At 35.8% G+C, this 11,278-nt stretch overlaps 1 protein-coding gene across 2 annotated transcripts in view; it reads left to right on the forward strand.

The window, feature by feature from the left end:
• The window catches only part of LOC139129412 (golgin subfamily A member 6-like protein 25), a 36,305-nt gene extending 33,744 nt beyond the window's left edge, over nucleotides 1–2,561 (forward strand). For both annotated transcript variants that reach the window (XM_070695043.1, XM_070695044.1), the window contains one exon: nucleotides 31–2,561. The gene's annotated coding sequence lies outside the window, so the exon portion shown is untranslated. The remainder of the gene's footprint in view (nucleotides 1–30) is intronic.
• Nucleotides 2,562–11,278: the final 8,717 nt, after the last annotated feature.

Raw genomic sequence — 11,278 nt, forward strand, 5'->3', positions numbered from 1 at the left:
TAATTCCTTCATTATGTGGCTTTGTTACAGACCACCTATCAAGAAAAGATCCTCAGGGCTGAAGAGCCCCAAGGAACTACTCACCATGCAGATCAACCAGATGGAGTCCCAACTGGACAACCTAAACACCCAGGTGGCCAAAGTGCTGTCCGACATCCAATCAGTGAGCGAGGGCATCTCCCGAGCGGAGACCACGCCCGAGGTGCAGACCGACTCGCTGAACGCACAGCTGACCAACTTGACCATGAAGAAGGACAATTTGATGAAGACAATCTCTCAGCTGCAGGGAGAAATCATCAAGAAAGAACAGGAACGACAGACTGCAAAATAATATTTCAGTAACGGTAGGGAGCTGACATAGATATGACAGTACATCAAACAGGGTAGTTATAAAAGAAGTAGCAATATGTCATACAACACTAAAAAATTCATTAACTAGGATTTTATTTTGAACAAAACAATAGTGCATGATTTGTGAATAGGTATATAGTAAAATCTTAGTTCTTTTCAAAGTATGAAATAAATATTCTCATTTTTTTGTATGATATAAAAGTAGATTCAAAAATAGATTGTGGGATTTTGAAAATACGATACCGCAAGTAGATCTATACATTCTGTCAGTCAAATAAATCCAGTGTTTAGCGTTATGGAATAGCCAAGGACTATTAAACCATGAGAATGGCTAAGTGACCCAAAAAGTAATCTGAAAATAAAATGTCACATTTTGAAATAAGTACAAGCAGCAATATTGTTTACCTTCTATGGCTTGACCTTATCACTGTGAATACTGTGAAAAATACCTGACTGGCAATATTTCCAAAAATTGTTATTTTTTGTGTGCAGAGCAATGCCTGTCGTCGTCCAAGAGATGCGACTCGCCAATCATCTCAACATTTACAGAATTCAAGCAGAGAACAGATTTAATTTGGTTAACCTTTCAGTGTACAGTCATGTTCACATTTTCTGTCCATGTTTTTTGAGAATAACTTGAAATGGTTTATAAATACGTTTTTCCGCTATTTGCAAGAGAAAATTCAATTAAAGAGGTTGGATTGTTATGAATATAGTTTATTGATCTCTGTATTATATTTTTTGATGGATTTGGAAATTAAAGCTAAATTTTGCAAGTGCACTCAATCATAATCGATTTTTTCACGTTCAGTACAAGTTTGTATGAATTCAAGGTACTGCAAGTGGTTATTACCAAACTTAAGCTCTGCTGGTTATCTGCAGAGTCAAGCCAAACAAGCATACGTCCACTTTCACAAATCCATATTCATCAGATTGTTCATCAATTTGGATGAGGACTTCAGACTGTAATGATAGAAGTCAAATTCTCATCATAATTCCTGTATATAGCAGACTTGTAATATGCACTACATTATTATTATTCATGATCTACAGGGCGTTGCATATACAGTGAAACCTGTCCAAGCTGAACCCTGTCTAAACTTGAAACCTGTCTAAACTGAACCCTTTTCCAAGTCCCATTCCAATAGAACTCTATATTAAAAGGACCTCTATAAACCGAACACCTCTCCAAACCGAACAATTTTCTCAGTCCCTGAACAGTTTACTTTAGACAGGTTTTACTGTACATATGTTCTCATGGTTTGGTTCTGTATTGGCCACAGCATTTGTATTTTTCCGTCCTCTCTCCAATGGAACATTATGTATGGTGGTGAAAAAACAACCAAGATGATACAGAATAATAATATGCAAATACACTGGACTGTACAGGATGTAATGCCCAATGGGTGTTTAATTGACGTAGCAAGTACATTATGTCTCCATGTTCACAGTTCCAGTGCTTAAAGTCCGGCAATACTTTTTACCATGGTAACAATCCATTTTTAGAAAGTGACATTTGCACTAGATACAATGAAACAGTCCATCCATTCAACACTCTGTCCATTTCAATTGCTACTTATTGCCACATAAAATTTGTACAATCCATTTGTAACTCTTTTTTTTTAGTTTTATTTTTTCACTTAATGTAATTATATTTTTCAGAGTTTTATATCTTCTAAAATGATATGTATAAATTTCTCCTGGAATGATTATTTCTCGTTGCTTCCATTTAAAAAAAACGGGAAAAATTTCCGTCCACTCTGTATATGGTTGTGAAGTGTGCATATTAACAACATACACAACTTCAAAGTTCTACATTACATTCCAAGATAGCACTTCTTTGTACATAATTTGGATAATTGTGAATCTCCTTTATTTTTATGATTCTTGTAAAATTTACCTAAGGCTGGTTTTTTTTTTCTGATTTTCAAATAATGTATACCCATGACAACAGTCTGTATATGACTGTGGGAGAACCTGGTATTGTATCAAACGCTTCACAGATTTCAACATATCACTGTGATCAGAAGTACATAATAGCACAATTTCTTTGTTATGGGTCGATAGCTCAGTTTCAGCAATACAAAAGTACTGTACTCTTATATATTCAAGACTATGGCTGTAATCAATTTCGATTTGTATATTTACATACTTCACATATTTTTTATATGTATATTTCCAATAAATAAAAGTAGTAGATTTATGCATCAGTGGCTGTTTTGCATTATTTTTCACAATGATGGTAGTAAAAGGCAAGACTCGTATAGCATGAACAATTAAGGTGCAAATAACTTTAATTTTGCATGATTTTAAGTACCCACTGACAAAGTCCAGGGACTTCTAGATTTTGTCGTGTCCATGTGTGCGTCTGTTTACACAAATTTCTCAGAGAGCAGTTTCTTTCAAACTTGGTACAAGGATTACTCCCTATGTCATACATATGCACATTAATTTGTTTATGATACATTCCAATAAGACCATTATTTCCCTCAACAGTTTCTAAATCATTAACCAAGTTGGGATGATGCCATTGACAGTGATCTGTTTTCATTTTTTTCGCTTTGTTTATAAATTACATGTTCTTGTCCTGCTCTCCCAAATATATGAAAACACCAACTTTTTCACTTATCAGCTCAGCGTCTATGTATGGTAATGTACTGTCATTGTTAACATTTAAGTTCTTGTCCAGACAAGAATGAACACAACAACAACAAATAAACACTGCAGTCAACACATGTACAGGCTGATAAGGTTGATAAGCTCAACATCGTTTATCTGAACTTACTTTGGGAGTAGAACAAGAAACTGAGCTGACATTAAGAACAAAAATAGTGAGAAAAATCATCAAACGTTATAGTCACTTCTGTATACAAATACTGTTTACAACAATTAAGTATGATCATTTCCACAATTTTTGAGCTCAAGGTTCAGATTGCTATAGGAATATCATAGTATCTTCAATGTATATAGGAAGTTTCATCAACTTTCGTCAAGTCAATTCAGATGTATATATCCATAATTAGGAAAGTTCATAAAATATGCAAATTAGAAATTGGCTGAAGTAAAAATGCTTAATGACTTTCAGTAATGTGAAACATAATTCATAAACATCAATTTCATCATGTAGATCAAGTCCAATGCAGACATATCCCCATTAGGAAAGCTAATCGAATATGCAAATTGGCTATTTTCATGTCACCCTTTTATGTCTTTCATGGCACATAAATAATTATGTGATCAACATTTGCATCAAATCTCATTCAGTTCTGTGAAGCCGTTCCAAATGAATGTCTGTTTTCTAAAATCATTAATTCTGTAAATTGGTATGACATTTGCAAGCCACATCCATCCAAAACTTATCAATTCTTGCCATTCTCAAACAATCTCTTTACAGATATGATTCTGAGCCGATGAGCCATTCTTAAGATATCGGACCACCAGACACAGACATACGAGCATCACTTCAACATGAACTCACATATGCGAATACATGAGCTAAAAGTGTGTCGACTCCTTGTCCAGTAAAGGTATAGATAAACCTGGTTTTACCATTATACTTGCCTAATTTGACAGATATTTTGGGGAAAAAAATGTGTGTATGAAACACTTTGCTCAAAAGCTATCAATCTAAGCCAAACAGCGAGTCATCCTGGGACTAATTGCAACCGAAATTATTTCTTCACCATGCATCTTGGAAAGGTCCTAGAAATAAAATATACTTAAACTATAATAAAATCTAAGGGGTGCAACAGTGCCTAATTTGCATAAATGTAAAGGGGGCTTATGGATACAAAATTGTCTCCTATAGAAGGTTTTCTTTATGCAGGTTTTGGTTTTTTTCCTTTGTTTTGCTGCAGGCAATGTTGATGAAACTATTTTGTCGTCATTTACTTTTCTTTGTATTTTCTTAATTAATGACTGTTTTTAAGCTACTAGTGAGAGCAATGGGACAATTTTTTCACTGTGTATTTTAGGGAGGTCCTAGAATGACATACTTAGAGTATAGTAAAATCTAGAAAATGAAACACTGCCTAATTGGCATAAATGTAAAAGGGGTTATGGGTACCAAATTGTCACTGATAGTATATTTCTTCATCAAATATTTGGCTAAATATGATATTTTATGCTGGTTTTTGGCTTATTTGTATAGCTTTAGGTATAGGCAATGTTGATGAAAATATTTTTTCGTCATAGAAACGTTCCTTATTTCCATAAATCCAACATGGCCGCCACAACACTTCGATTTTCTTTGTATTTCCCTTCGGAATAACTATTTTTATCCCTTTACTGAGAGCAATTGAGAATGTTTTCACAGTGTATTGTACAGAGGCCATTGAATGACAAACTAAAAGTCTACTGCAATCGAAAAGGTGAAACAGTGCCTAATTTGCATCGATATAAACGGGTAATAGGTGCAATACGTTCACTGATAAAAGAATTATGCATAATTAAGTGAGAACAACGTAATGTTTGTTTAAGCAATGTATTTGTCTTGTTTTTTGTCCAGGCAATATTTTTAAATATTTTATCGCCTTAGAAATATTCCTCATTTGTACACACCACTTCACTTTTCCCTTTATTTGACCAATAAATGACTATATATATTGATCGAACAACCAAAGGCATTATAACTATTTCTTCATCGTACATTTTAGGAGGGTCAAGGAATGACATACTAAAAGTTTAATGATGTTGTGCACAAGACACCTAATTTACCCAAATGCAAACTTAAGTAATTTAAGAGATAAGCTGACATTGTAATGACTATTTATGATCATTTTAGCTTTTTTAACTTAGGCAATATATTCACATATATCTTACAGCAATAAAAATATTTCTCATTTGCACGAGTCCAATATGTCCACCATGTCACTTCCATTTTTCATCGGGAATAAAAAATAGTTACAAATTTAACCTAAGGATAATTGGAAATGAATTATTTCTTCACCCTGAATATTTAAAAGGTCCAAGAAAAGATCTACTCATAGTATAATCTACATTATGCAACAGGGCTAATTGTAAAAGGTTTTATAGCTCGTGTTTTTTCGCAGAGCCGCACGTACTTCTCACCTTCGGCTCGCAACAGAGAAAAATTCCATAGTATTATATATTTTTCACATGAACAGTCCACTTACTGTTCGTTTAATGCGGACGGCTCTAAATTATAGTCGAGGATTGCAAACATATTGTCGCGATTTTGGATTTCTTTCCCGGCATAACTTTAATTTCACGAGTAAAACCTCACATCGTCCTCGAGATGTGCAAAACATTTCCTGGATACTTTCATTTATAAATCCGATCAAGTTAAAAATTTGATACACCGAATGCCATCTTAACGAATCAGACACACGAATTTGGTCACGTGAACTTGTCAATCATTGTCTCGCGCTGTCCAGACGCCAAAGGAAGTTTGCTAGCGCCTGCTAGCCGCAGGTGCTAAAATCAGAGTTATTTAGAAAATTTTATCTATGAAGCGGGGTGGGGGCCAACAACAAGATCGAAATAATAGTTCGTATTCTAGAAGGTGTCGTAGCTTTCAAAATATCACAATCGTATGTACGTAAAATTTTTGCAAGCCCGAAAAGTTCAGTTCGATGGTAAGCTTATACCCACTGTGACCCAGACTGAGTACGTGTGACCAAAACAGGCAGTCACCACCGGTCTCCGCCGGTGTCAACTCGTCATTCCCGATCCCGGTCGTCAATGTTTATGTCTTACGAACTTTGATATTTGCAGTAACACATATCTCACCCGTAGACACCTCCTGGTACAACTGTATCATCACCTCACTTGAGGTACCCCTTTCACCATTCTCATGGGATATGCAATGAACTGTAGCAGCCTTAATAGACCCTGCAAAAAGCAAAATCTAGACTTTCTGTTGTCAACTCAAGGAAACAAATGACCCATCTAGAGGACGATGAGGTGAAGAAAAAGGAAGAGAAAGAAATTTATGATAATGATAATGACCATCAAACCGATTGTCACCATCACCATCATGGTGATTCAACTGATGTTTGTTATTTAATAATGATAGTTCAATTATGAGAAAGATGACAAGTGCAAAGTGTCGCAAAACATTTATTAGCAACTGGGTATTTCTATTCTGATTTTACAAAATGGCCAAATACATTAAAATTCCTTCAAAACTTTTACTGCAATTGAACAGATTGTTACAAACTATTGGCAATGGATGTCAAAACATTGAACACTTCCGCAGAACATGATTGTTCATGAATACCCTTAAACTTCATAAAAGAAAGAATATGACATTAAACTGGTCCAATAATCATTTCCATTCAAGGTAATACTTTACCAGGTCCATGTGATATTTGTGAAATTACAAAGTTAAGTAGGACCATCCTGAACCACTGATAGTTAGTGGTGGTACCAGGTGTCCGGAAAGGGTAAGCGTAAAATGCTAGCATGCTACACCCATCAGGATTGGTCCCAAAGAATATCAAAAGAAAATATTCTGTTTCCTTTTTTAAAAAGATAATACGTTGAAACTCTTTTCTTTATTCGTTGCATTTCTGAGTAACCAGAAAATGTCAATGGAAGCTGTTGTGGTCATATTATATTCAGGAGACAATTTGTATCAATTATGCATATTAGGCCTGGGCACAGGATATTTTTGTATTAAAATAATAAGCTTGCAAATTAGGTCAACCTATGGTATTTGGGACATATAATTGATAATCCTTCAAAACTTTAGCAACATATGAGTTTAAACTTTCATTTTGTCAGAAATAATGGAAAAATTGAGCTAATATATGCACATTAGTTAATTTCCGTGACTTTTATTGTTCTACACTTTAACAAGTAACTAGTTAAACCTTACTAAATTGTATGGCAAAGAAAAAAGTCACTTGAATTCAGTTTACTTGCCCAAACTGTGAGTATAGCAGTCATTTTAAAGGCAATATATTGCTAATTTATATGTAATTAGTGAGACCTTTCCAAAGGTCATGGTGGAGAAATAATTTCTGTTACAATTAGTCCTATGTTAAACCCAAAATTGACTTGACTATTAACACAGTGTGAAATGAATTATTGCCATATGCCAATTTAGACGCCGGGGTGTCTAACAATGTACTTCAAATTTATCAAGTGTAAATTGCAACAATTATATTAGTGACTTCCAACTGAGTCGAAATTGGCAGCCGCCCGTGATAATACCCCTTCACGGCAGGTTCACATGAATTGGACAGCAATTTTGGCAAAAGGTGAACGTTAACAATAATGCACCTTGGTATCGTATTCAGACTCTCAAAATTTCTACATTCTTTTCCGATTTACAACTTGCTACGACTCAGTGTAAGCTCATGGATTAAATCCAACTTTGTTTATGGCGGGTTGTGACAATCAAAACACGTGGTAAAATTTAGCAAGATCACATGTCGATTTTACAACTTACGAAAAATAATGTTTGGGCTCTGAGGATTTTAAATAGGTAAGGTCGGATTACCTTAAACGCTTCCTCTTTATTTTTGCCTTATTTACTTCATTCTACTGGGAAGACATATTAACAAAATTCAGCCAAACTTGGATCTGTAAAACAGCGCAAGTGTAAGGAGGCATGGAGTCTACCAAATTCTGTTTGTTCCTTCCTGAAACAATCGCAAGAAAGATAGACAATGCTTCAATCGGTATAAATCGAAATTACTGCCTTGCCCGGATGATTGCCAATTGTTTGGTTTCTCAATTAAATAGTTGTCCATTTAATTTCTGCTACACAAAACTGAACGGCTCTCTATCAGGGCTACCATTAGAGAAACGTTTTCCCTATCTGCAGAAAAAGAGTACGTTATTTGTCATTTTAATTCATATTTTAAGCTTATTTAAAGTATTGTAATATCGCCCTATGTCCACGTCACAGAGAATTCTGTGACGTGAACATAGGTACATACTGAAAAATGTTGAGTGGCCACTACGAGTGAATTGGTGTGTAAGTGGTATCGCTTTGATGACGTTTATTTTATGGCTTCATCAAAGCTTACACTGTACTGACCATAATTCGAGTTTTTTTTCTCGAGTCAATTTGCCCGAATGGAACAAACTTTCATGTTGTTATCGATGATACTTCTGTCCGAGACGAATCACAACATATTTACTACATGCGACTTATACTCGCAAAACATTGTATTAAATAATTCCCCATGTCATCTGTATTTTTAGGAGATGTGTTGTCTTTGTTTTTCTCGATTGCATTATGATCATGAGTTCTTCCAATTACGCTCGACATCTCCAAACTCTTCCTTTAATTAAGTCTCATTATGCTTTGACACTTGAACATTCTTGTAATTTCAGAATACTCATCAGCGAGGTTAATTTTCTTCCACTGGAATATTCTACAACACTTTCCCCAGTGGGTTGCAGCATAGATAATTGCACAAATTACGTAATTCACAAACCTTCAACTGTGTCAATGACCGAAGTACCTTTGCGTTTCCTTGAAATGCATGAATTACATTTCCACGTAATTCCATTGATATCTTTAAACTACGGAGTGAACCCCCTAACCTGGCATTAAAGATCAGTTGATTTTTTTTATCTTTCAAATAACAATCAAAAAAGCCAATCCGTTCCGTGTTGGCCATTCAAGATCACGAACTGAAGTTCATCATTGACAGGTGTTAGGCCTAATGAACGTGTTGCAGAAAAGGTTTTATTCTGAGGGCAATGCTATTCTCCACAGGTATCGTGTGTTCCAACTTTACTCACCTCCAGCCCACCGGTATAACTACAGTCCCATCACAACATAAGGTCAACAACAACAACAACAAGAACAACAACAACACGACTAATATAAACATAAACATCAATACAAACAACAACAACAACAACAACAATAACAACAACAACAACAACCAGGAATCAGGGTGCCCTGTGATGCCTGTTGATATTTAATCCTCTTCCACATTTGCGGTGTGTTCCATTCCAATGAATTTGACTCAACAATGAATGTGCTAAAATTGGGATATTCAATTTTGTGTTCCAATCTCTCCCTCGGATGCTAGCATGAATCTCAGTCCAACAATTGCATTTTTACCAGCCACTGTTATTTACCCAATGGCAGCAAATGCTGTATGGATTATTGAAACGATGGATTTGATCATATTGGACTGCACGTAAGACTGTCAATTATTTCTTGTCAAAATAATTAAAGTGTTTATCCTTTTGTGATACCCCTTGTCCTTCCTATCTATTTCGCTCGTTAAATTGTGGCCAACAGTGCAAAATTCAATGGTGTGCATGACAGTAGGCCCACACCTCCGTGTCCGCTCAACATATAATCTTAACATAACTTTTACAGTTACATTCCACAATATTATGGACGCCTGCTCTAAGGTCAGAGGAAATTCATCTCAGAGACTGTCTGAGGTATCAGCTCAGAAATCTCTGAGCTCTACCCTCCCCTTCTGTCGAAGAGGGATTTCAAAAGTCAACTCTATCCAGGAGGCTGCGCGTAGAAGTACTATGAAACGGGGAAGCGGTACTAATATCAGGCCAGACCACTACACAAATTTTCGAAGGACGACATGTTTTTACATATTTCCAAATAAAGATTAAACAATTTATACAAGCATGCATGCATGCATACATACATACATACATACATACATACATACATACATACATACATACATACATACATACATACATACATACATACATACATACAGACAGACAGACAGACAGACAGACAGACAGACAGACAGACAGACATACATACATACGTACTGCGTACAAAGCAAATAATTATGAAAGAAAAAACTGAACAAGATAAACACATTGAATGGTAAAAACAGCGGAAAATAAATAAAAACGAAGAAACAAACAGACTAGCTTGCACCCCTTACGAAAGTTATACTTGAATGTATTTGTCCCGACAGCGTCTTAGTTCGGGCAAAGTGTGCGTGACGTTCTGCCCTTCACTTAACATTCTGCTTACTTCAAACAAAAACTCAGATCAATACTTTAATTATGTTATTATTTACTCTACGTATGTATTCGTAAACGAACGAAAACAAGGAAACACCAGCGGCGTTGTTTTGCAGTAGCCATGTCTTCTTTAAATAGTTAGTCAAGCTTGATATCTTCAAGTCGCCCACACACCCACCCCCGTGTAATTTATTGACGTCGTTCGTGTAGGAGAGGGTTGGTCTTTCTCGTTGTCTCCGGGTCCTGGTGGACAATGTTAATGGTTTTTATCTCAGGACCATCGTGAACTGGAGAGAAAAGGTGACCTCCAGCCCCTTACCCATGGGGGTTTCATCATCCTTAATTGCACGAATTCTGTCCTTCATAAATCCTCGCCGGTGTCTCAATGGCAGAAGTACCTGGGACTCTGTCTTGTGCATAATACAAAACGTCGCTTCTGTATGGTCAGAGAAAAATTATTATAAATTGTGGATGATAAATGGTTATTATTGTACGAGTACGAGGAGGTTCACTGGAAATCGCGGCCACTTTTTTTGGTTTCAGTCTGTTCAAAGTCCGAGGCGTGGAGCAATAACAACTAGATTAGGTCAAATAAAAAGATGAATTTGTTGCAACTACCCTATTTAAGACCCTCTGAGCCGCAACCTTTGTTTTAAAAAGTCACGCGCATGATTTTGTCAAATTTCGCTGACTTTCTTTAATTACGCCAAAATGATCTCCACATGGCATGTTATTAGAAACACATATTTTTAAGCCTTTACATTATACTAAAATCCGTGTTTTTCTGCAAAAAATGTCGTCCTTTTAGCTGACACTGTAAACTCGGTTAAACCTTTAAACGATCAAGTCGTTGTGCTAAACAAATGGTAGAAAGTGCCTCGGGGACAGATATTCGGACTCTCAAACTTTTACAATTCTTTTCTGATCTACCACTTGTGGGGGCTCATTTTCAAGCTCTTGGTGTAAGAAATTTTTTTCATGT

This window comes from Ptychodera flava, chromosome 3 (assembly GCF_041260155.1).
Source record: "Ptychodera flava strain L36383 chromosome 3, AS_Pfla_20210202, whole genome shotgun sequence".
Classification (NCBI taxonomy): domain Eukaryota; kingdom Metazoa; phylum Hemichordata; class Enteropneusta; family Ptychoderidae; genus Ptychodera; species Ptychodera flava.